Source organism: Sminthopsis crassicaudata, chromosome 4 (genome assembly GCF_048593235.1).
Source record: "Sminthopsis crassicaudata isolate SCR6 chromosome 4, ASM4859323v1, whole genome shotgun sequence".
Classification (NCBI taxonomy): Eukaryota; Metazoa; Chordata; class Mammalia; order Dasyuromorphia; family Dasyuridae; genus Sminthopsis; species Sminthopsis crassicaudata.
Window position 1 is genome coordinate 126,180,364 of NC_133620.1, and position 24,166 is coordinate 126,204,529.

General features: G+C 32.5%; 1 long non-coding RNA gene across 1 annotated transcript in view; it reads left to right on the forward strand.

Annotated features, from left to right (window-relative positions):
- The window catches only part of LOC141541104 (uncharacterized), a 21,502-nt gene extending 16,702 nt beyond the window's left edge, over positions 1-4,800 (forward strand). Inside the window, exon 2 of the long non-coding RNA XR_012481657.1 lies at positions 2,937-4,800. This is a non-coding gene — a long non-coding RNA (uncharacterized LOC141541104). The remainder of the gene's footprint in view (positions 1-2,936) is intronic.
- Positions 4,801-24,166: the final 19,366 nt, after the last annotated feature.

Below are 24,166 nucleotides of genomic sequence, written 5' to 3' on the forward strand. Positions count from 1 at the left end.
TGCCTGTTCATATCATTTATCAATTTATCAATTGTAGAATAATTTGTATTCTTGTAGACTTAACAATGTTTTGTATATATTTTAGATATATCTTTCTCTGATAAACTGAATATAGAAAAAATTGTCCCCATTTTCTGTTTTTCTTCTGATGTTGGCTACATTTGTTTTATGTGTACAAAATATTTTTTCCTAGTAAATTTATTTATTTTTAATGTACATTATGTCCTGAATCATATTGGGAGTGAAAAATCAAAGCAAAAGGGAAAAAACATGGGGAGAAATAAAAAAAAAATAGAAAATAGAAGTGAACACAGCTTATGTTGATTTACATTCAGTCTCCTTAGTTCTTTTTCAGGATGCAGATGGCATTTTCTATCCAAAATGTATTAAGATTATATTGGATTATTAAGCCACTAAGAAGAACCAAGTCTTTCACACTTGATCACTGCACATTCTTGATGTTACTATATACAGTGTACTCCTGGTTCTGCTTGTTTTGCTCATTTTGCATTTTAGTAGACTTTTTAAAGAAGAATTTTTATAGAAGAATAATATTTTATTATTTTCACATATCATAACACATTCCCCAATTTATGGACATTTACTCATTTTCCAAGTTTTTGCTACCACAAAAAGAGCTGCTGCAAATATTTTATGGGTCCTTTTCCCTCCTTTAAGATTTACTTGAGATACAGACCCAAATATGACACTGGTGGGCCAATGGTATGCACAGTTTCTCTAGAATGGTTGGATTATTTCACAATTCTATCAACAATACATTGGTGTCATAATTTTACCACATCCCCTCCAACATTTATCATTATCTTTTCCTGTCATTTTAGCCAATCTGAGAAGTGTGAGGTGGTACCTCAGGGTTGTTTTAATTTGCATTTCTCTAATGGATAGCGATTTTGAGCATTTCTCATATAAATATAGATGGCTTTAATTTCGTCATTTGAAAAGTTTCTATTCATATCCTTTCACTATTTATCAAGTGGGGAATGACTTGTGTTCTTTATAAATTTGACAGCTCTTTATTTAATTTAGAAATGAGACCTTTATCAGAAACACTCGGTTATAAAGATGTTTTTCCTGGTTTTTTATTTCTCTTTTAATCTTTTTTTCTGTTGGTTTGTATGTGCAAAACTTTTTAATTTAATGTAATCAAAATTGTCTATTATGACATTCTCTATTCTTTGGTCATAAATACCTCCCTTCTCCAAAGTCTAATAAGTAAATTATCCCTTGCTCTCCTTGTTTATGACATCATCCTTTATGCCCAAATCATGTACCCATTTTGACCTTATTTTGGTATGGGGTGTGAGATGTAAGTATATGCCGAATTTCTAAGATATTATTTTCCATTTTCCCCAGCAATTTTTGTCAAATAGTGAGTTCTTATTCCAGAAGGTACAGTTTGGGGATTTATCACAATACTAGAATGCTATAGGCCTTGATTATTGTGTTTTGTTAATCTAATCTATTCCACTGATCCACCACTGCATAAAACCTTTGTATTTCAATGTAATTGAAACTATGCATTTTACAAGCAATTTTACTCTCTATCTTTTGTTTATTATCAATAAGTCTGATAAGTAATATGTTTCATCTTCTAATTTTCTTGTCATATCTCTATTTCTAGGTCATGATCCATTTTGAAATCTACTTTATTTTAATTTTTAATTAATTAATGCACCTTAATAAATATTAATTTTCCCCAGGAAGAGTTATATTCAGTTTTTCCCACTAGGTGATTCTTGGTTGAAATTCTAGCTCTTTTGCCTTTCAGAATATTATATTCCAAACCCTCTGATCCTTTAATGTAGAAGCTGCAAAATCCTGTATAACTTTGATTGTGATTCCATAGTATTTTAATTTTTCATTTCTGTTTATTTGCAATATTTTCTCCTTGACTAAGGAGTTACAGAATTTGATTATAATATTCCTGTGAGTTTTCATCTCGGGATCTCTTTCGGAAGGTGACATTGGTGGATTTTTTGAGTGGATTTTTTTTCCCTCTCTACTTCTAGAATATTAGGGCAGTTTTCCTTTAAAATTTCTTGAAAAAAAGATCTAAGCTCTTTTTTGATCTTGGCTTTCAAGTAGTCCAAAAATTCTTATATTATCTCTCCTCCACCTATTTTCCAGGTCACTTTATTTATCATTTTCTTCTTTTTTTTCTTTTGATTTCATTTCACTATTTCTTGATGTCTCATGGAGTCATAAGCTTCTACTTTCCCAGTTTTAACTTTTAAGGAATTATTTTCTTCAGGGAGCTTTTGTATCTTCCTTTCCTTTTGAGGAGTTCAACTTTTTGAGAAGTTGTTTTTTTTTTTAATTTTTTAAAATATCTTTTCTCCATGTTTTGTGCTACCTTTATCAAGCTGTTCCTTCTTTTTTTTTTTTTTCATTTATTATTTACATTATTCCATTTGTTTTTTTTCCAGCTTTCTTCTAACTCTATTATTAGCTTTGTAGAATCCTTTCTGAGATCTTCTAGGAGTTCTTTTGGGCCTGAGACCAATTCGTATTTTTCTTTGAAGCTTCACTTATGGACATGTTAATGTTTTCCTTTTCTAAGTTTCTGCTTTGATCTTCTCTGTCACAATAGACATTTTCTATGGTCAAATCTATTTTTTGACTTTTGTTTCTTTTTTTTTGTCTATTGTGTTACTTTTTATCTTTTACAAAATTGGACTCTGCTCCTGGAGCAGTGAGAGCACTGTCCTAAGTTTATTGTTCTGGAGAGGAACTCAGGGACTTGCTGCTGGCTCTCATTACTGCTAACTTGCCATGGGATTCAGAGCCTCCCTACTGGTTTACATTGAGGTATAGGGCTTTTCTGTTGACCCCCTGGGATGTGGTTGCCCCTGCTGTTGCCTAGTCATGTTACCCTTCCATCCTAATGCAACATACCTTTCCTGTCAACCTTCCAGATTGTCTTGGACTGAAAAGCTGATTCACCACTCTAAAATTTGTTCTGAAGCATAACAATTGTGAGGATTTTTTGGAAGGGAATTTCGGAGAATTCAGGATGGTCCCTGCCTCACTCCTTTTTCTTGACACCAGAAGTTTCACAGATCTTTTGAATAACTTGGCTTGGAAGAATTGGAATGAGCCTGAGAGGAGTCCAATCTCCAAGACAGCCTCTTTACAAGACATCTCTTGATGAAATCAACAGGTGTGCATTTTGGAAATTCCTTCTGAAGAGCTGTTTTAGAGGTCAGTCCCTTACTTGAGATCCATGAAGAGGACCAGTAAGAGAAATTAAAAGAGGAAATATTCTGAATTCTCTTGTGTTACAAGATGAGAATATGGACAAGATGGTGACTATCAGAATCTTTCATGTCTTCTCAGAGTCTATTCCTTCAGCCACTGGAAATGAGGTTGGAATTTTTAACCAGAATAAGTATACCAGAAAGAGAATCACAAAGGGGGCTCTAAATAAAGAGATATCTGAATGGAGTTCTTTCATTAAATGGAGATTTAGAAATCATGACCCCCACCCTCTAATAAGGGAGGCTAATATTAGTAATGAAATAATAACAAAGGATGATGAAATCCTGTAAGATGTTGAGGTTATCCCCCTAAGGAACTCCCTGATGCATGGTGAAAAAAGTCAGTCAGAGAAATGCCAAAGTTGGACAGCCAGGTAAGAAATGAAATATCTGAAGAGAGGTAGGGTTGGTTGGTACTTGTCTTAATTGAATTCAAAAGGTCTTTTGAAAAAGATTTTGTTTTCCCCTGTCTAAAGGAATAAATTAAAAGCACAACTAGCTATATGTCACTTGGTAATTGAAAAATTGAGTTAGAGTTACTCCATACTGTAAATACTTAAACCCAAATCTGAAAGAAGAAAGAGAATAGATATAAATATCTTCTTTGATTTATACTTGTTCTATTTTTATTACATTTACTTATAGAGCATTGCTTCCTCAGTAGAAATCAAATTTCATTCAAACTAATGTCTTCCTGGAGATATTGCAAGTAACTGCTTTTAAAGATGGGTTAGAGTTTTACATTTTTGTTTGGTTTTGTTTCCCCTATAATGCATTGCTAACAAATAGTATATGATCAATAAATACTTATTAACATAATTATACAATTTTAGCCTTGAAAGAAATTTTAAGGATCATCTTTTCAAGAGTGATTAAAGATTTGCTTCCTATTAGACAACATAGAAAATGACTCAGAGGATAGTAGAACCCAAGTTTTGAAATTCCAAATACAATATCCCATTCTATACCTCACATATTGTTAAATTGCTGAAGGTAGTAATTTTTTTTTAAATTTAGATTTTATTATTTGTTATTATCTGTTATGTATTATTACTTTAAAAATAAGACTGAAATCTCAATTTTGATCATATGGTGATATTTTAAAAATCCTAAAAAATGCTTCAAAGGAATACCAGGTTGAATTTTACAAAATCCAATAGATGAATTGAAAAGTATCTATTATATTAGTACCAAACATTACAAATTTAAACAAAATTAATTTTACTATGAATAGCTTTTTTTCAACCTGAGAAATTCAATCAGGAAATAATATTTTTAGTCTCTTGCTAAAGACTTTTGAACTATGAACTTCCAATAAATTTGAACAAATGTCTGTCAGTGCTTTGCCTGTATTTCATTAGGGGATACAATATTTTTAAAATAATTTTTAAAATTCTCAGGTGTCCCAAGTTTTTCTACCTGAAAATCTTGAGAAATGATATGTAGCTTTTCAAATGACTCAATGACAAGTAAGGAATATTTGATATTTTTGCAATGCATAATAAAACTCAATGTCATGAGACTTTTTCATTGAAACTTTCATTTTAAACTTATAATTACATGCTTTTGACATAACTTTGACCTTATATGCTAGAGTCCTCATATTTTTTACTACATTAACTGAGTCATAAAATAAATTTTTTTATCATATTACAAATTTAGAAAATGTTATTAAGAGGAGTATTTTTCAATATTTAATATTCTGAGAAAATAATTTATTTTCATTATCTATTTTTAAAAATGATTTATAATGAAGAAAACATTTATTATGGATAAATTTGACAATAAAATTTGAAATAGAAAAACACAAGAAGTTGTTCTGTTTATAATAATGTCAACATACTAATATATATCTTTACAAAATGTGTTCCTTACAACAATACTATGTGATCACTGTGGTCATAAGATTTAGAGCTTCAGGGGACCTCAGAGTTCATTTGCTTCAGCACCCTCATTTTACATAGGAAGAAAATGGGGTCAGAGAAGTTCTATGATTTGCCCATGGTGAAAGGCAAGATTCAAACCCAGGTTCTCCAAGTTGAAGAACCAGGATTTTTCCCATGACCTTTCTGAAGAAACAGGGACAAAAAATTGGAAGGAAAGAGAAAACTTTCTCCACCCAAAGTAGTAGATAGATATTAGTAGTATCTATTTGACAAGTGATAAAACAGGGTCATTAAGATTTAATTAATTATCTAGACACCCAACTAGATCCCATACTAGGCTTTGAACCTAGGCTCTCTCATTTCAGGCTAGAAAGTGCCTCTCAATTTTTTAGCTTCAAATATATATTTTAGGAAAGTGAATTAATGAATAATTTTATTTTGGAGAATGTTAAAATGTACAGCATCAAGAGAAAATTTCTTGCTCTCATTTTATACACGTGTGAAGTAAACATTAAGAACTTAATTTAGGGGCCTGAGCCAAGATGGCAGAGAGTAGACAGGTCTTTGAGCTCTTCATAGCTTCCTTCAAAATCAGCACCAAGTGAAGCTTCTGAATAGATTTTGGAATGAGAGAACCTACAACTATTTTGGGCATAACAAATTTCCAGAAGAAGATATCTTGGAAGAACTTCAGAAAATGTCTGTCTCAATTGGGCAGGGGGGGTGAGGCAGCCCAGTGCAGGTGCAGTACAGGGAGATGCAGGGTAGAGAGACCTCCATGAACTGGGGGAATCTATTGGGAAGCTTGTAGACAAAATATAGCAGCATTGGCTATTTTGTCCTGGTTCAGAAGCCAGTGGATCAGCAGACTAGCTGTGAAACCTTATAGAAGGCAAATAGTGAGCCCCGGTACCCTTGCATAATGTGGGACATAGACATGCTCACACAACATAACAAGGAAATTGACAGCATGGACTCCAAAGCGGTGTGAAATCTCTGTGGTCTATAGAGGGAGCTTGGGAAGTTTTGCCCTAAGAGCAGACCCTAACTTTAAAAATGAGCAAGAAAGTAAAAAGAGCTCTGACCATAGAGAGCTATTATGAAGACAAAAAAAAAAAAAAAAAAAAAAAAGGACCTTAATCCCTGGAAACACTAAAGGCAAAACATCTCCAAATAAAGACATAGAGAGTGATATGAGTTGCTCTGCAAATCAAAAAATTCTCTTGGAAGGGATCAAACAGGACCTTTAAAAAAGAGTTAGAGGGGCAGTTAGGTGGTTCAGTAGATAGAGCACCAGCCCTGAAGTTAGGAGGATTTGAGGAGGCCTCAAACACTTAACACTCTCTAGTTTTGTGACCCTGAGCAAGTCAATTAACTCCAATTGTCTCAGAAAAAAAAATAATAAAATTAGTTAAAAGAAAATTGGGAAAGAAATTGAGAACTATGGAAAAGGAAAGAGAGAAATTTTTCTGAAGAAAATCCTTCCTTAAAAATAGATTTGGTGAAATGGAAAAAGAAAACAAATCCCTACAAAACAGACTTGATGAAATAGAAACAGAGAACAAGTCCCTAAAAATAGAATTGGTGAAATGGGAAAAAAAACAAAAACAAAAACAAAAAACAATGAACAAAACACTTCATTTTAAAGTTCAATTGGCCAAATGCAAAAGGATGCAAAAAGGCTAACTGAAGAAAATCATTAACTAAAAATTAGAATTGAACAAATGGAAGTGAATGACCCAATGAGACATAGAGAATCAGTCAAACAAAACCAAATAAATGAAAAAAAAAATAGAACAAAATGTTAAATGTCTCATTGGAAAAACAACTGAGTTGGAAAATAGATACAAAAGTGACAATCTAAGAATTATTGAACTACTTCAAAACCACAATGAAAAAAAGACCTAGATAACATCTTTCATGAAATCATCAAGGAAAACTGCCCTAATATCCTAGAACTAGAGGGCAAAATAACCATTGAAAGAATTTGCCAATCACCTCCTGAGACCCCAAAATGAAAACTTCAATGAATATCATAAATTTCAAAATTATCTGATTAAGAAGAAAATACCACAAGCATTCATAAAGAAACAATTTAAATATTGAAGAACCACAAATAGAATTACTCAGGACCCAGCAGTTTTCATTTGAAAGGAATAAAGGTCCTAGAATATGATATTCTGGAAGGCAAAGGAGCTTGGACTTTAGCCAAGAATCAACTATTCCGAAAGATTAAGCATTATCTTTCAGAGAAAAGATGGAGATTCAATGAAATAGGGGATTTCCATTTACTTTTCATTCAAAGACCAGAGCTGAACAGAAAAATTTGATCTTCAGAGGAAGACCTTAAGAGAAGCATAAAAAGGTTAAAAGAAATAAAAACAACACTGTTTTTTTTAAAGGATAAAATGTTTACATCACTATATGGAAGATGATATGTTTAACTCTTAAGAAATTAAGATCAAGCCAAAGAAAAAATAGATCTAATTAAAAGACATGAGGAAGGAAGCTACATTTTGCTAAAGGGTACCATAAATAGTGAAGTATTATCAATAATAAACATATATGTACCAAACAGTATATATCCAGATTCCTAGAGGAGAAGTTAATAGAGCTGAAAGAAGAAATAGGCAGGAAAACAATATTAGTGGGGAGGCTTCAATCTTAATCTATCAGACCTAGATACATCAAACCACCAAATAAACAAGAAAGAAGTTAAGGAAGTAAATATAGTTTTAGTAAAGTTTTGTATGATAGATCTTTGCAGAAAATTGAATGGTGACAGAAAGGAATACACTTATTTTTCCAGTGGCCCAGGAATCTACACAAAAATTGACCATGTATTAGGTCATTAAAACTACAAAATCAAATGTAGAAAGGCAGAAATAATAAATGTATCTTTTTCAGATCATGTGGGAATAACAATTGCATGTAATAAATAGCCAAGGAAAAATAGGCCAAAAATTAATTGGAAATCAAATAGACACAACTAATAATTTCATACAAGAGACAGACAATAATAAGACAAAATATTAAAATTCATGGGATGCAGCCAAAGTAGTGCTTGGGGGGAAATTTTATATTTCTGGGTGCTTGCTTGTATAAAATAGAGAAAGATAATTAATTGGACATGTAACTAGAAAAGGTAGAAAAAGAACAAATTAAAAGTCTTCAATTAAATACCAAATTTGAAATTCTGAAAATAAAAGAGGAGATTAATAAAATCGAAAGTAAGAAAACTATTAAACTAACAAACAAAACAAAGGGTTGGTTTTATGAAAAAAAAATTGATAAACCTTTAGTTAATTTGATTAGAAAAAGGAAAGAGGAAAATCAAATTGTCTAGTGTCAAAAATTAAAAGGGTGAACTTCAGCAATGAAAAGGAAAATTAGAGTAATAATTAGGAGATATGCTGTCCAACCTTATGCCAATAAATCTGATAATCTAAGTGAAATAGATGAATTCTTCCAAAAATATAGATTGCCCAGAATAACAGGAGAAGAAATAAATTACTTAAATAGTCCCATTTTAGAAGAAGAAATTGAACAAGCTATTAATCAACTTCCTAAGAAATAATCTCCAGGGGCAGCTGGATTTCCAAGTGACTTCTACCAAGCATTTAAAAAAACAATTAATTCCAATACAATGTAAACTGTTTGGAAAAATAGTGAAGGAAGGGGGTCCTACCAAATTCCTTTTATGACACAAATATGGTGCTGATAACTAAAACAGATAGAGTGAAAACAAAGAAAGAAAATTATAGACCAATTTCCCTAATGAATGTTGATGCAAAAATCTTAAATAAAACATTAACAAAGATATTACAGCAAGTTATCCCCATGATAATACACCATGACCAAGTAGGATTTATACCAGGAATACAGGGCTGGTGCAAAATTAGGAAAACTATTATCATAATTGGTTATATTAATACCAAACTAACAGAAATCATATAATTATCTCAACAGATGCAGAAAAAGTATTTGACAAAATCTAATGCCCATTACTACTAAAAACATTATAGTATAGGAACAAATGGACTTTTCCTTAAAATAATCAGTAGCATCTATTTAAAACCATCAGCAAGCATCCTATGCAATGGGAATAACCTAGAAGCATTCCTAATAAGATCAGGGACGAAACAAGGTTGACAACTATCACTATTACTGTTCAATATTGTTTTAGAAATGTTAGCTTTAGCAATAAGGAAAAAAGAAATTAAAGGAATTAGAGTATGTAATGAGGAAAGCACATTTTCACTGTTTACAGATGATAATTTCGATTGTATTAAATTTAAAAAGTTTTTGTACAGACAAAACAGTATAGACAAGATTTGGAGAAAAGCAGAAAATTAGGAACATTTTTACATTCATTTCTAAAATACATAAATTCACTCAAATTTTTAACATTACAAATCATTGTCCAATTGATAAATGGTCAAAGAATTTGAACATAAAATTTTCAGATGAAGGAATTGAAGCCATTTCTAGTCATATGAGAAAATTTTCAAAATCACTATCGATCATTGAAATGCAAATTAAGACAACTCTGAGGTACCACTACATACCTCTCAAATTGGCTAAGATGACAGGAAAAGATAATGATAAATGGTGAAGGGGATGTGAGGAAACTTGGACATTAATATGTTGTGGGTGGAAACCATTCTGGAAAGCTATTTGGAACTATGCCCAAAGGGGTATCACACATCTTTAATATGCAGTGATCCTACTGGGTTTGTATCCCAAAGAGATCATAAAAAAAGGAAAAGGACCTACATGTGCAAAAATGTTTGTGGCAGCCCTTTTTTGTCGTGGCAAGGAACTGGAAACTGAGTGGATGCCCATCAGTTGGAGAATGATTAAATAAGTTATGGTATATGAATGTTATGGATTATTATTATTCTATAAGAAATGATCAGCAGGATGATTTCAGAGAGGCCTGGAGAGACTTACATGAACTAATGCTAAGTTAAATGAGCAGAACCAGGAAATCATTGTGCACAGCAACAAAAAGATTATGTGTTGATTATGTTCTGACAGAAGTTGCTCTTTTCAGCAGTGAGGTGATTCAAACCAATTCAAATTAACTTGTGATGGAGAGAGACCTCTGTACTCAGAGAGAGGACTGTGGGGATTTGAATGCAGATCACAACTTAGTATTTTCACTTTTTGTTGCTTTTTTTCCTTTCTCATCTTTTTATTTTTGATTCTGATTTTTCTTGTGCAGTGTAAAGGGCTACAATTTAGTAGATGCAAGGTAACCTAGCTAATTACCAATTGGACAATTCTCTATTAACATGTTTGGAGGATGACCCTACTTAATTATTCTGTGGTGGCTCAATCGGTGGGTGTGGACAAAGAAGGGGAAGTGAGATCATTGGGTGGAGTAGGAGGAGGAGATTCATTCTTTGGCAGTACAGAGAGAGGAAGGAGGTGGAGAGATTCCTATATATAATCCCCAGAGAGCCACCCCAAAAGAACAAAAATAAAGACTTTTGCCTATCCTGACTCTGGCTGATTCTAAGATATCCAGGGTCATAACAGTGCAGCATGATAATTATGAAAATATGTATAGAAGAACTATACATGTTTAACATATATTGTATTGCTCACTATCTCTGGGAGGGAGTAGGATTAAGGGAGGGAGAAAACATTTGGAATGCAATGTTTTGCAAGGGTGAATGTTGAAAACTATCTTTGCATATATTTTGAAATCAAAAATCTATTATTTAAAAAAAGAACTTAATTTAGAGAAAATTCATTTCATACAACAGTGCATACTAAAAATCAAGAGCATTCTGATTGACGAATAACTCATGTGTCTCAATATAAAATGAAGTGTTACTTTACCTTTCAGGCTAGTTACCTGCTTTCCAAACTGTCCTACAAACTTCTGTTTTCCATTTCTAGAACAATAATCAATCAATAATGTTATCTCTTCAGGAAATGTTACCCTCATTGGCTCTCCTATGACTCTGCTCATTATCTCTGTAACTTTTCATGCCAATCTCTTTGGCTATCATTACTAATTATGCCTTGCCTCTCCCTTTTAGAATGTAATCTCCCTGAGGTCAGTGATTGTTTTGATTTTTGCAGTTGTATTTCTTTTGCTTCTCACAGTTATTGGCACATAGCGAACAATTAATACATTTATTCCCGATCATTCAATTGGGATTTTTCTGCTTTTTTTCTGAAAATATTTAACACAATATCCTAAAGAAGGAGTGAGTTTTACTATTCTTCATGTAAATGACCTCTAGGGTAAAAGAATCTTGTGAGAGATAGTCTTTCTTTGTAATAAAACATTTTTCTTATAGTATGTTAGAAATTGGGGGAGAGAGAATGTGATGTTATCACTGTCAATTTCCTATCACATATATGTTGAAGGCCCTACAACAAAATCAGTAGATATAATAAAATAGACAAATGGATTTAAAGAGTAGGTTTCTAATTCTTACTATTTTCATGTTTGAGTCAGCATTTATTAATTTGCTTTTAATTTGATGTGAAGCAAAATTTGATAATATATTTTGAACTATAAGGCACCTTAAAAAGCTTGAAGTACAGCCTTTTCATTTTGTGGTTGAAGAAACTGAAAGTAAGAGACATGAAATGACTTGTCCTGGGTGTTTACTGGGAAGTAGCAGTATTAGGATTTCTCCTGAGTCCAAAAAGAGGGCTCTTTCCCTTATAACAAAATGATGTTGATTTTTATGAGAAAGTGACATTTAGTTCGTTTCTGTGACTGTTAGACTTGGAAAGTTCATTGCTTAGAAATCCTGATATATAAGAATGATCAATAAAATGTCCTAACATTTGAACTCAATTAGATTTAAAATTCACCGGGATGATTAAGATAAATGTCTATTTCCTTAACACTAGATTTATACTGATATCTCTAGGATTGATAGCTTTCAGGATTTTTTTTTTTTTAAAGTACAGCTGGCTTCTCGAATATTAGCATATAAACATACACACTTAAATGCTTATCTGTGCTAAATCCGTAATATTTAGCTACTCATTTACTTAATCAGTTGACAAGTTTTTATTAATTAATCCCTTGCTATATGCTAAACACTATGATAATTGCTGAATGTAGAAAGTAGGGAAAATAGCTTCTGTCTTCAAGGAGTTGCCATTTTAAAAATGAAACTCTATATATTTGTAAAATTAAGATACAAAACACCTTAGCCACCTTAGTGAGGAAAGCAATGGCAGTTTAGGGAAGAAGTTAGGGTTATTGGTAAAGAATTTTATAAAATGTGACATTTTGGCTGAGTGTTTAAGTAAATCAGGGATTAAAGGAGAAAGAGATGAAGACAAAAAAGTCTTCCAGGGATGGAAGACAACTAGGGCAAAGCATAGATATTGGAGATAAAATGGTGTATGTAAGGGAATAGTGAGGAGGCTAATGTGGCTGGAGACTAATGGTTTATGAAGAGGAACAATGTGTGAAAGCTAGAGAGACTGAAACAGAATAGTTTATAGGGAACCTTAAATGCCAAGAATGTTTATATTTATTCTTAGAAGTAATGGAGAGCCACTAGAGTTAATTGAGTTATAGTGGCAAAGACATGGTTAGATTTGTGCTTTAGGGAACTCGTCTTTGTAACCCTTAGGTAATATCAGAATAATGTGGGATATAAACCTTAAAGGAAAGCTTTCTAATTGATGGAAGTATGTGAAGAGTCTGAAAGTGGCAATGGAGAGCAAGAGAGCAAGTTTCTGGGGGTCATGAGCTAGGATCCCTCATAAATAAAGGAAAAGAAAGAGAGTTGCAACAATTACTTCTGGACCTGATCAAAGCAGCATGTCATGGGTAAAGGAATAAGTCATGTTTCAATGAGGGTAAGGAGAAAGAAGTAGCAGAACAGGAAGGATTAATGAAAAGAAAAAAAAAAGTTTGTTGATTATAAAGCAGAAGTTTCAGGGAGCACAGTAAAAAGGGTAAGCAGGTCTTTATAGAGACATTATCAAGATAGACTAGAATTAGAAGGAATAAAGGAAAGAGCAGAGTGTTGGGGATGGGGAGGACAGTTTGACTTTTGGCAATCAGGGGTTTATTATTACCAGGATAGAGATAGTAAAGGGGGTGGGACTTTGCTAACCCTTGAAGAATGAATCCAGATGTAATATCTTTGGATAGGAACAACTAATAAAAGAAGAGTGTTAGTTCAAGACATCCCTGTGGTCCCAGCCTTAACGTTGCCCTCCACAAGACACTAGCATGGTGATGTTTCAAACTGTCTGAATGCCTGCCTTCCTGGCAGGTTATATCCCAGGGGCCTCCTGAAGCCTGGTCTAGTGGCAGATGGTCATGTTATGTTTCTGTGTTACTAGGGTACCCAGATGCCTACCCATACAGAAAACAGAGCAGGGCCTGATATAATAGAGTTGTTTATTACTGCAAATGCATAACTGCTTCTTATGTTTTACACAGTCAATGATAATTAGGATATATTGGAATTTATCTCTCTACACACTTTTACATATGCATATATACATATATCCCAGGTATAGAATACATTTGTAAATCCACACACATGTAAACAAACACATGTATACATATATGTGTATGTCTATACATGAATACTTTTAAACATGCACACATGTGTACACACAAAGCCAGGTTTGGCAATCAGGAGATCTTCAGAACTACAATTAAGTCTATTCTCTAGTACTTAACTTCAATCTTTTGAATATGGCTGGAGCCACTTTTCCCCACTTTTGTCTTATATGTACCTGGATATGATTGATTCTTAATAAATACCTCAGTGCAGGGTAGTTCAAAGGAGGATCATGGAAAAAGGACAATTAATTTGGTTGAGGAGTCTGCCTTTTAGTCTCCCAAACCTAAAGAGTGAGCTAGCGGTGGTGATTGACACACTTTAAGTTGACAGCAGGAAAGAAAAAAAAAATCCAGCTTAACATTACTTCAGAAAGTTTTTCAAATATTGAAATATCAAAATTTCTTTAACATTTAGCTCAAACTTTCAACCAGGAGAAGATATTTCATTCAGAATGGAGAATTTGAACCTTACTCTGTATCACAGCCACTCTACTTCCATAAGGACAAAATAAGGACACACAATTCAACATAATTTAGGATTCATCATAATTTTTATATGGAATAAGTCAACTTTAAAGTAGTAAGAATATTGGAAATTATGGATATCTGTATATAAGGAAGAGAAAAAAAAAACTTTAAAGTTCCGATAAAGTGAGAGTGAAGAGGCTATCTTTTTCTTTCTCCCTCCCCTCTCTATCTTTCTCCTCTCTCCTCTCTCTCTGTTTCTTTCCCTCTTTTTTCTCTTTCTTTCTGTAAAGAGAAGAGATAGAAGAGAGGAAAGAAGAGGGGAGAAAAAAGGGAAGGGAAAGAAAAAGGAGAGGAGAGGAGGACAGAGGGAGAGAAAGGAAGGGAAAGAGGGGAAGTGGAAGAAAAAGGAAAGAAAGCAAGAAGAGAGGAGAGGAGATCCCCCAGCCTAACACTTGGCACTTTTATTGAGCCCAAAGTGAGCACTGTATCACCTTTTTCTCCTATGGAATCCCTTTATCCTAGACTCAAATCCATGATGAGTGCTTCATAATAACCACATGCAATCCTAGGTGAGCCTGGTTTTTAATGAGAGGAAAAATTATTTTTCTTATGCTCTTACTTGCTACAAATCCACACCAGTGTAAGGAGAAAATAACTAAAACCTAAGGATTAACTCAGATTCAGCATTTCTGAAAGAAATAACAAGAGAGATATTCAATGTGCAATTTAAACAGAGTATAATAAAGATATCTATTTCCTAGGCATAAAAGTTATTTTAACATATTTAACATGTATTGGTCAACCTGCCATCTGGGAGGGGGGGAAGGAAGGGGAAAATTAGAACAAAAGGTTTGGCAATTGTCAATGTTGTAAAATTATCCATGCATATATCTGGTAAATAAAAACTATCATAAAACGAAAGGAAGGAAGGAAGGAAGGAAGGAAGGAAGGAAGGAAGGAAGGAAGGAAGGAAGGAAGGAAGGAAGGAAGGAAGGAAGGAAGGAAGGAAGGAAGAAAGAAAGAGAGAGAGAGAGAGAGAGAGAGAGAGAGAGAGAGAGAGAAAGAGAGAAAGAAAGAAAGAGAGAAAGAAAGAAAAAGAGAAAGAAAGAAAAAGAGAAAGAGAAAGAAAGAAAGAAAAAGAGAAAGAAAGAAAGAGAAAGAGAAAGGAAGGAAGGAAGGAATATATTTCTTAATATTTTTAATTTTTTAAGAAAAAACAGAATAGAAAAAGAAAAGAAAGGAAAACAAAACAAAACATTGGCAGGTACCCAGCAAAACCTCAGGGAGGATTCAAAATATATAACAATACATTTCTATTTCAAGAAAGCATATGTAATAATAGAAGAAATTATATTCATTAGTGTCCATCTTTTCTTGCTTCCTTGTAGGTTATTATTTTCTTCTATGTTGTGCACTTTTTCACTTTATTATTTTCTTCCCCCTTCATTCCCCTCACCTCTCTCAAGGTAACTATAGTTAAGCACAGATATGTTTATATATACATATATATTCACACCCACCCACAGACCCATATATATATATATATATATATATATATATATATATATATATATATATATATATATATATATATATATATATATATATATATATATATATATATATATATATATATACATATTTTTATAAACACATACATAGACTTACATGCCTACATACCCATATGTATTCAGACACATATACATTTACCTATATGCAAACATGGATATTAAGCAATAGCAATATGACTAACATATAATATAAATTTCACTTTTGATTAAATCTTTAATTTTGATTTTGTCTAAGCTCAACTTTTTTTCTAATAGATTTTCTTTCTTTCTTCCTTCCTTCCTCCCTTCCTCCCTTTCTCCCTTCCTCCCCTCCTCTCTCTCTCTTTCTCTCTCTCTCTCTTTCTTTCTCTCTCTTTCCCTTCCTTCCTTCCTTCCTTCCTTCCTTCCTTCCTTCCTTCCTTCCTTCCTTCCTTCCTTCCTTCCTTCCTTCCTTCCTTCCTTCCTTCCTTCCTTCCTTCCTTCCTTCCTTCCTTTCTTTCTTTTCCTGTAATTCTAGCCAATCTGACTAGTGTGTTGTGGTATCTCAGAGTTGTCTTAATTTGCATTTCTCTGATGAGTAATGACTTGGAGCATCTTTTCATATGGCTAGAAATAGTTTCAATTTTCTCATCTGAGAATTGTCTGTTCATATCCTTTGACCATTTATCAATTGGAGAATGGCTTGATTTCTTATAAATTAGAGTAAATTCTCTATATATTTTGGAAATGAGGTCTTTATCAGAACCCTTAAATGTAAAAATGCTTTCCCAGTTTATTGTTTACCTTTTAATCTTATTTGCATTAGTTTTGTTTGTACAAAAACTTTTTCTAATAGATTTTTCTAATAAAGTCTACTCCTGACTCATGGTTTCTGTTTGTATATATGTCTTATTTTCTATCCTTCCTAACTCTTCTACATTGTTTAATCATGCCAATCATGGATTCCTTCCTTTGCTTCTCTTCCCATCCTTTCTTTTTCTTCTTTATCCCTTTTCTATTAATCTTTTCTCATGGCCATACATCTACATACTCTTCTATTACCCTACCTCATCCTATTCATTCCCTTTTATTTCTTAATAAATTATGGAGGGTGCTATAGATTTTACATGACATTTTATATCATATATAATATATATATGTGTGTGTATATATATACATATATATGTGTATATATACATATATATATATGTATATATGTATTATTTTGTTATGGTAATCTGTGATCTGTGATCAGTGATTTTTGCTGTTACTATTACACTTGTAATACCATGAACCTCTCCCATATAAAACTTAATAAATGTTGTGGATGATTTGATTGCTCTATTGACCCAGCCATTCCCCATTATTCTCCCTCTTCTAGAACTTTCCTATTTCCTGACACATTATTGTTAACATTATAATAACATTATTATGTTATTGACATTAGGCCAGTTAATAATGCTACAATAACCTTTTTAGTGTTTAAGGGAAAACAAGAGTCAATTTATGTGACAAACTTCATTGTTGTTTTATTTTAAGAATTTACCATAGCATCCCCAGCCTTTGGCAACCATCACCCTGATCAGAAAGCAGTCATCAACATTAAGGCAAGACATTTACTGACAAAAGATTGATGACTCATTGAAGTCCCAGATGATGGTTAGCAACTTTATTTTTTTAAATAATTAAGTATTTTAAATTAAGTTATGGCAAATTTTAAAAGAAATAATACTATTATTTACTAAACAGGCTACAGTATAGTCTAAATAACTTTTATATGTACTAGGAAACTAAAATAATTGTGTGACTCACTTTATTGAAATATTCACTTTATCATGATGGTCTGGAACTGAACTCAATACCTCCAAGGTATATGGATAATTAAAAGACCTTCATATGTAGAAAGGACTCAACTATATCTTGTGTTCCCTTTCAGAGACAACTAGATGGCACAGTGAATAGAGTGCTGGACCTAGAGTCAGGAGGACTTGAGTTCAAATATGGATTTAGATACTTATTAACTGTGTAACTCTGGGTAAATCATTTAACCCTTTTCCTAAATTTCTTGAGCTGCAGAAAGAAATGGCAAACCATTCTGGTATCATAGTCAAGAAAACCAAAAATTGGGTCATAGAGGAAACACTATAATGTGTGATTTTTCCTTACAGGGCAAAACTAATGCTGGAAGTTACAAAGAGACAGATACCAAATAAGGATCTAATTGGCATAGATATGTTTTAATAATTAGAACCAGCTACCTTCATAAGTAGGAAGTTTCCATTGAGAATTGTCATACAAAAAATGAAGTGAACACTTGCTAAATATTATATCGTTATATTATATATATGTTATATATATGTTATATATGTGTTATATATATACATATATATATGTGTGTGTATATATATATATATATATATATATATATATATATATATATATATATATATATATATATATTTCTTCAAGTATGACTTGGACAAAACGGCTTTAAAGATCCTTTCTAGATCTGAAATACATTGTCTGAATAACTGCTTTGAGGTGGAAAAGAAACAACTGCACAGAAAGAAACAAATAGTAGTAATGCAGATAATATCAATACCTTGCCAAAAAGAAAGTAGAAAACTTGAGTGACATTTTGTTGGATTACAGGTAGTTAAAAAAAGTATGAAATGGAATTTAGAAAACACAAGTATAAATAAGAATTTCCAGATAGTCTAAATAAATAATTGAAAAGAGAAAAGTTAAGGTGATACAGATAAGATAAAAATTATTTAAATTCAATTAAATAAACTAATTATTCAGGTTTGAGAAGTAAGAACCTCAGAGAAGAATAAGAATTCTTGAAGAAGCTAAATCTAAAACAATTTGTGTTCATAATTATAATAAAAGCTAACATTTATATAGAGCTTTAAAATTAGCAAAGTGCTTTATGTATATCATCCCATTGAATGCTCACAATAACTCTGTAGGGCATTTGTTGTTCTGTCATTTCAGACTGTTCATGACCTAGCTTGGAGTTTTCTTTTTACATTGTGCAAATTAATTGTGTAAACAATATTACAGGAGGACATTTAAAATAATTAAAAGAATAAATTATTTTCAAGTACTTTAATAGCATACATTTACATATAAATAATGGATGTCCTAATTATAAAATCTATCTAATCTGTTCATTAAACAGGTTTCCTAAGGACCTTTTCAAGTCCCATTTTGGATGAATGAACTTTGTAAGAAAGTAATTAAGTACTGTTTCTTTAAAATGGTCACATTTTATCCAGGATTTCTAAGTAATTGACAATATAAGTGTAAGAGCCATTCTTTAATGGATAAGTGATCAAAGAATATAAAAAGTCAGTTTTCCAAAAAAGAAACATTATCAATGCCCACATGGAAGTTTCAAATATCTATTAATCAGAAAAAAATAAATAAAACAACTCTGAAATTCTACTTGATATATGCATCCAATAGATAAAAGAGTATTGAAGTCAACTTCAATGCTAATCTACTTGTGATAAAGCTGGCATGTTATTGCTTTGTGAAATTATGAATTGGTTCAAGATTTCCAATGTGGAAGGACATTATCAGTCATTCAATATGCAAAATGTATTAGGTGCCTACTATGTGCCATGCAATTGGCTAGGAATACAAAAAACAAGAATAAAACAGTGTCTGCTGTCATGGAGTGGTAGAGTTATAAATACATGAATATTCGTTGACCCAGAGGTTCTACTCCTCCTACTCCTATCCAATGCCAAGGGAATATATTAAATACATTCCTATGAACATTAGTTAAAAAAAACAAACAAACATAGAAACAAATATCTATCAATTGTATATTAGCTAAAAAATGAGTGTAATAATGCTTGATAAATTCTTATTGATTAACTGGAGTATATGTATATGTATGTGTTTTTGTATACAGTTTCTCAAAGGGCACATATTTATATATTGCCCTGTATTGGAGATAACCATTGTATGTAACTTCTTTTTTTGTTTTCCTTCCTTTTTGCACTGTGTCCAGGCTACAAATATTCTTTTCTTCCTCCCTTCCCCCCCTCCTTTCTTCCTCCCTTCCCTACCTCCTTTCTTCGGCCCTTCCCTCCTTTTCCCTCCCCTCCCTTCCCCTTCCCCTTTCATTTTTCCTTTTTCCTTTTTCCTTTTTTCCTTCTCTTTCCTTCCCCCACCCCCTCTCTGTCTCTCTCTCTCTCTCTCAGGTTATTGCATAGCAAAATAAGTTTCAAACAATCGTCTTTCACACCCACGTATTCCTCACATCCTCTGTATCCCTCTAGATACACTTTTATTTCTATTCAATTTATTTTTCAAAGTAGCTCATTATTTTTATGTGATAAATACTTCAAAATCTAGAATGTTCTAAACATTATATATTACTTAAGTTTTGATGCAGTACTATCACTTGAGACTAACTCATTTTGTGTGCCTCCCCAACCTTGTTTTGATATCAGTTTATACTTAAGGACATTTATTCTGTTATCTTAATATTAGCATTACAATAAAACTTGTATAGAGGTTAATATTGTACAAAGGTTAGGTCATGATTCTGACATGTTGCCACACATGAGAATTCTTATTTTTCTTTACTGTGATTCTCCATTTTAATTAATCTCTGATACACAACCAGTGTGGACTCTCAGGGAGATGAAGAGTAAAATCATTCTGCTCTATTCCCATCTGTGTTTCTTATTCACTTGAGTTTTTTTTTTTTTTCAAAATTCCCCATCCAGTATCACAATAATCATCTTTCAGAAGATGCCAGCATGCAAACAAGGATTCACAGTACTGTTTTGTCTCTGATCATAAGGAGAATATATGGAATGGGCTCAAAGTTTTCAGAAAAGGGGAAAAAAAGTCTTCTTAGCTTACAGGGTTATTTTACCAGCTGAATCTCTTACTAGTGCAATAAAAACTATAATTAAACATAAAATAGAAGGAACAATTCAAGCGACATTATATGTAATCTTGCACAAAAAACATACCCTAATTATGTTACTATTCCAAGGCCCCTTTTTTGCAGCAAAAGTTTACCCCCCCACATACTTTTGTTCCATATTACAATATTCTATGCCTTTGCTGCTTCTCTAATGCCAAAAGCACATTGAACATCAGAAGTCAGAGCTGCCTTGGAAGGTTTAATATTAATTGCACAGAAAATTGTTACTCAGAGCACAGAGCAGCATGACTGACAAATCTGGCTTAGAAACAATTTAGGCAGTTTTCTCATTGCAGTGGTGATTATGGCATGGAACATTATGTCGCTCATTTAGAAAGCTTATATTTAGGAGAGTAATATTATTGTTTAGAACTTTCTTTTCTTTTAGTCCTTTAGCAGCATTCCCCCCTCCCATTTTTTGTTTTCAATTAGATTGTTTTACATTAATGGTTTTCAAGTACTTTTGCTCTCCATCAATTCTGGTTGTTTTTTTGTTTTTGTTTTGTTTTATGCTGATGTTCTATGAAGATCTTTTAACAATCTTTTTCTTTCCTCTTTCTCTGTGTACCAGAACAGTTGAGTGGTCAGTTGGAGGAGAAATGCATTATTTGGAGGAGAAAAAAAAAATATATATATATATATATATATAGTGACCAAAGTCATATTTAATTTGAATTGTAAGACAGCAATACTTTCTTTGTATTTGACTTTTTATTTTATTTTTTTCTGCTGCCTTTGCTCTTAAAAACCAATGATAGACATATCTAGAAAACAATTATAAGGAAACAAAAAAAATTGATAACAGAGTTGAAAAACAATAGTGTGGAGATACAATATATAAATATTACCAATAGGCTTTGGAGTTGATACCAAGAAGATATTGAATGAGACTGTTCTCCAGTATTCCTTAAACCCAAACTAAGGGCATATGATACTCAACAAAGTTGAATTTTATTTATCTTATTTAATCTTATGGCTAGTGTGTTTAAAATATAAGATGTTTCCACATTCCAATGATACTGTATCTTTTAAAACAATTGTATTCTATTTTTGTTGTCAGTTCACAGGCCCAGAGCAGTCCCAGAATTGGAAAAGATCTTAGTGGTCATGTAATCTAAACCTGAACATGAATCTTCTAAAGAATACAATATCCCCTAAAAAATGAATATTTAGCTTCCTGAAGATTTTTATTGTTGGAAACCCTTACTTATGTTTTTTTATTATTTTTTTATTATATATTTTTTATAATATTATCCCTTGTATTCATTTTTCCAAATTATCCCCCCCCCTCCCTCTACTCCCTCCTCCCGATGACAGGCAATCCCATACATTTTACATGTGTTACAATATAACCTAGATACAATACATGTGTCTAAATACCATTTTCTTGTTGCACAATAAGCATTAGATTCCGAAGGTACATGTAACCTGGGCAGACGGACATTAGTGCTAACAATTTACATTCACTTCCCAGTGGGAAACCCTTACTTATTAAGGCAGACCATTCCATTTTTATATGACTCAAATTGTTAAGTTTTTTTTTTTTCTCAAAAGGATCCAGCATGTTCAACATACATACTTCACTGCTAATTATGTCCTTTGAGCAAGCCAAGTCAAACAAGTAAATCCCTTTTTCACATGATTTGCTTATTATACTTAAAAGATTTTCCTGATGTAGGAACTCTTTCTAGTGAGGGCAGATTGAAACCCATTCTTGGCATCCCATTTTATATGACTCTTGTCTACACCTTTCCATAAATTTTATAGTGGAGAAAAGTATATTGAAATGGGTAGAGGAAAATGAAGTACACAGTACAGAGGCACAGCTTTGTTATTTGAAAAGTGATGAACAGGGATGGGAAGAAAATGAAGACAGGCTAGCCTAGCATCTTTCACAAAATGGCATCTCCAGGAGTAATTATCCAATTGAAGAAGGGAAGGCAGGTCTTGTGGAGAAATATTTCAGGGTGACCAGGCTTCAAAGGTAGTCGTCTATTTCAGGGCAAGGAGATCATAAGCATCTGAAGGAGATTTCAGGGTGATCCTACAGTATAAAAGATTGCTATTATTGGTTCATACCATTAATGATATCCTTTAAAAAAGTTTCTCCTGTAGATTTATTCCTTATTGATACATTACTGACTTTTTATGACCACCTCGAGCTTATCCCCTCCCTAGGAATGACAAGCTATTTGATTTTGATTCTTCAGAGAATATAACATTTCATTACTTGTAGCCATAGAGTATCACTAAAAGAAGAAATTACTATCTTCCAATCAGTAGACTTCAAGGACTGCAGCAACAAAGCAATTATATCATCTCAGTCCCTATGAATTTTTGTTTTTCTGTAAGCAACTTTTCTCATTATATTTTATCCATATCTTTAGATTTTTAGGATTTCTGGACTCAAATTGTGCTTCACTTTCTATCATTTAATTTTTTTGTCTTGTACCAGTTTCTTAAGTATATTATATTCTCTAATAAAAGTCTCTTGGTGGTCTGAGACATCTTTACCTTATGAGACAAAACTAAAAAAAACTTTCTTGTGTGTCAGGTATGAACCTTATTTTTCTATATGTCCCAAATTAGATATGGCTTAAAATTTCTTAGTCATTAAATTGAGAACTCTTAAAAAAAAGTAACATACAAATCAGATGATGAACCACATGTGCCCTAGTCATCATTACATCAGTAGTTTCAATGAGGTATCTAAAGGTGAGTTTACTATTTGGTTTTCTAAATAATCTATGTTTTTCCTTAACATTTTATCTGAGACTTTCTTCAAAGATTAATTTTTTCAGTTTTTCTTAGTCAAATATTGTTTTTGTTTCTTCTCTCTCTCCCCTTGCTCCATTCAGCAGCCAAACAGTCCACATAGGCAAGAGATAATATCTTATATCATTCTCAAAGATCAAGAACAAAAGGGTTCTTTTGCATAAGAATTTATAGTAGTACTTTTTATAGTAGCAAAGAAGTGAAAATAAAGTGAGGGATGGCTAGATGAACTGTGGCAAAAAGATGTTGTGAAATATTGTTGTGCCACAGGGAATGACGAATGTGATAGATTCAGAGGAACGTTGGATTACTTGTATAAACTGATTCAAAATGAAATGAGAGGCAAGAGAATAATTTAGATAATTACAACAACAATAATATAAAGGAAAACAACTTTGAAGGATATCAGAATTCTGATAAAAGCAGAGAACAATTATAACTTCAAAAGAATGATGAGGAAATATAACTCTCACTTCTTGACAGAGAAGTAATGGACTAGAATACAACAAATATGTTCATTTGTTTTATGCATATACATAGACCCACAGACATATACTCTTGGAACATTGTGTGTGTGTGTGTGTGTGTGTGTGTGTGTGTGTGTGTGTGTGTGTGTGTGTGTATAAAAGAGAAAAAATAGAGAGGGAGAGGGAGAGAGAGAAGCAAAAGGAGAGGAAGAGTGAGAGAAGGGAGTGGGGAGAAAATTT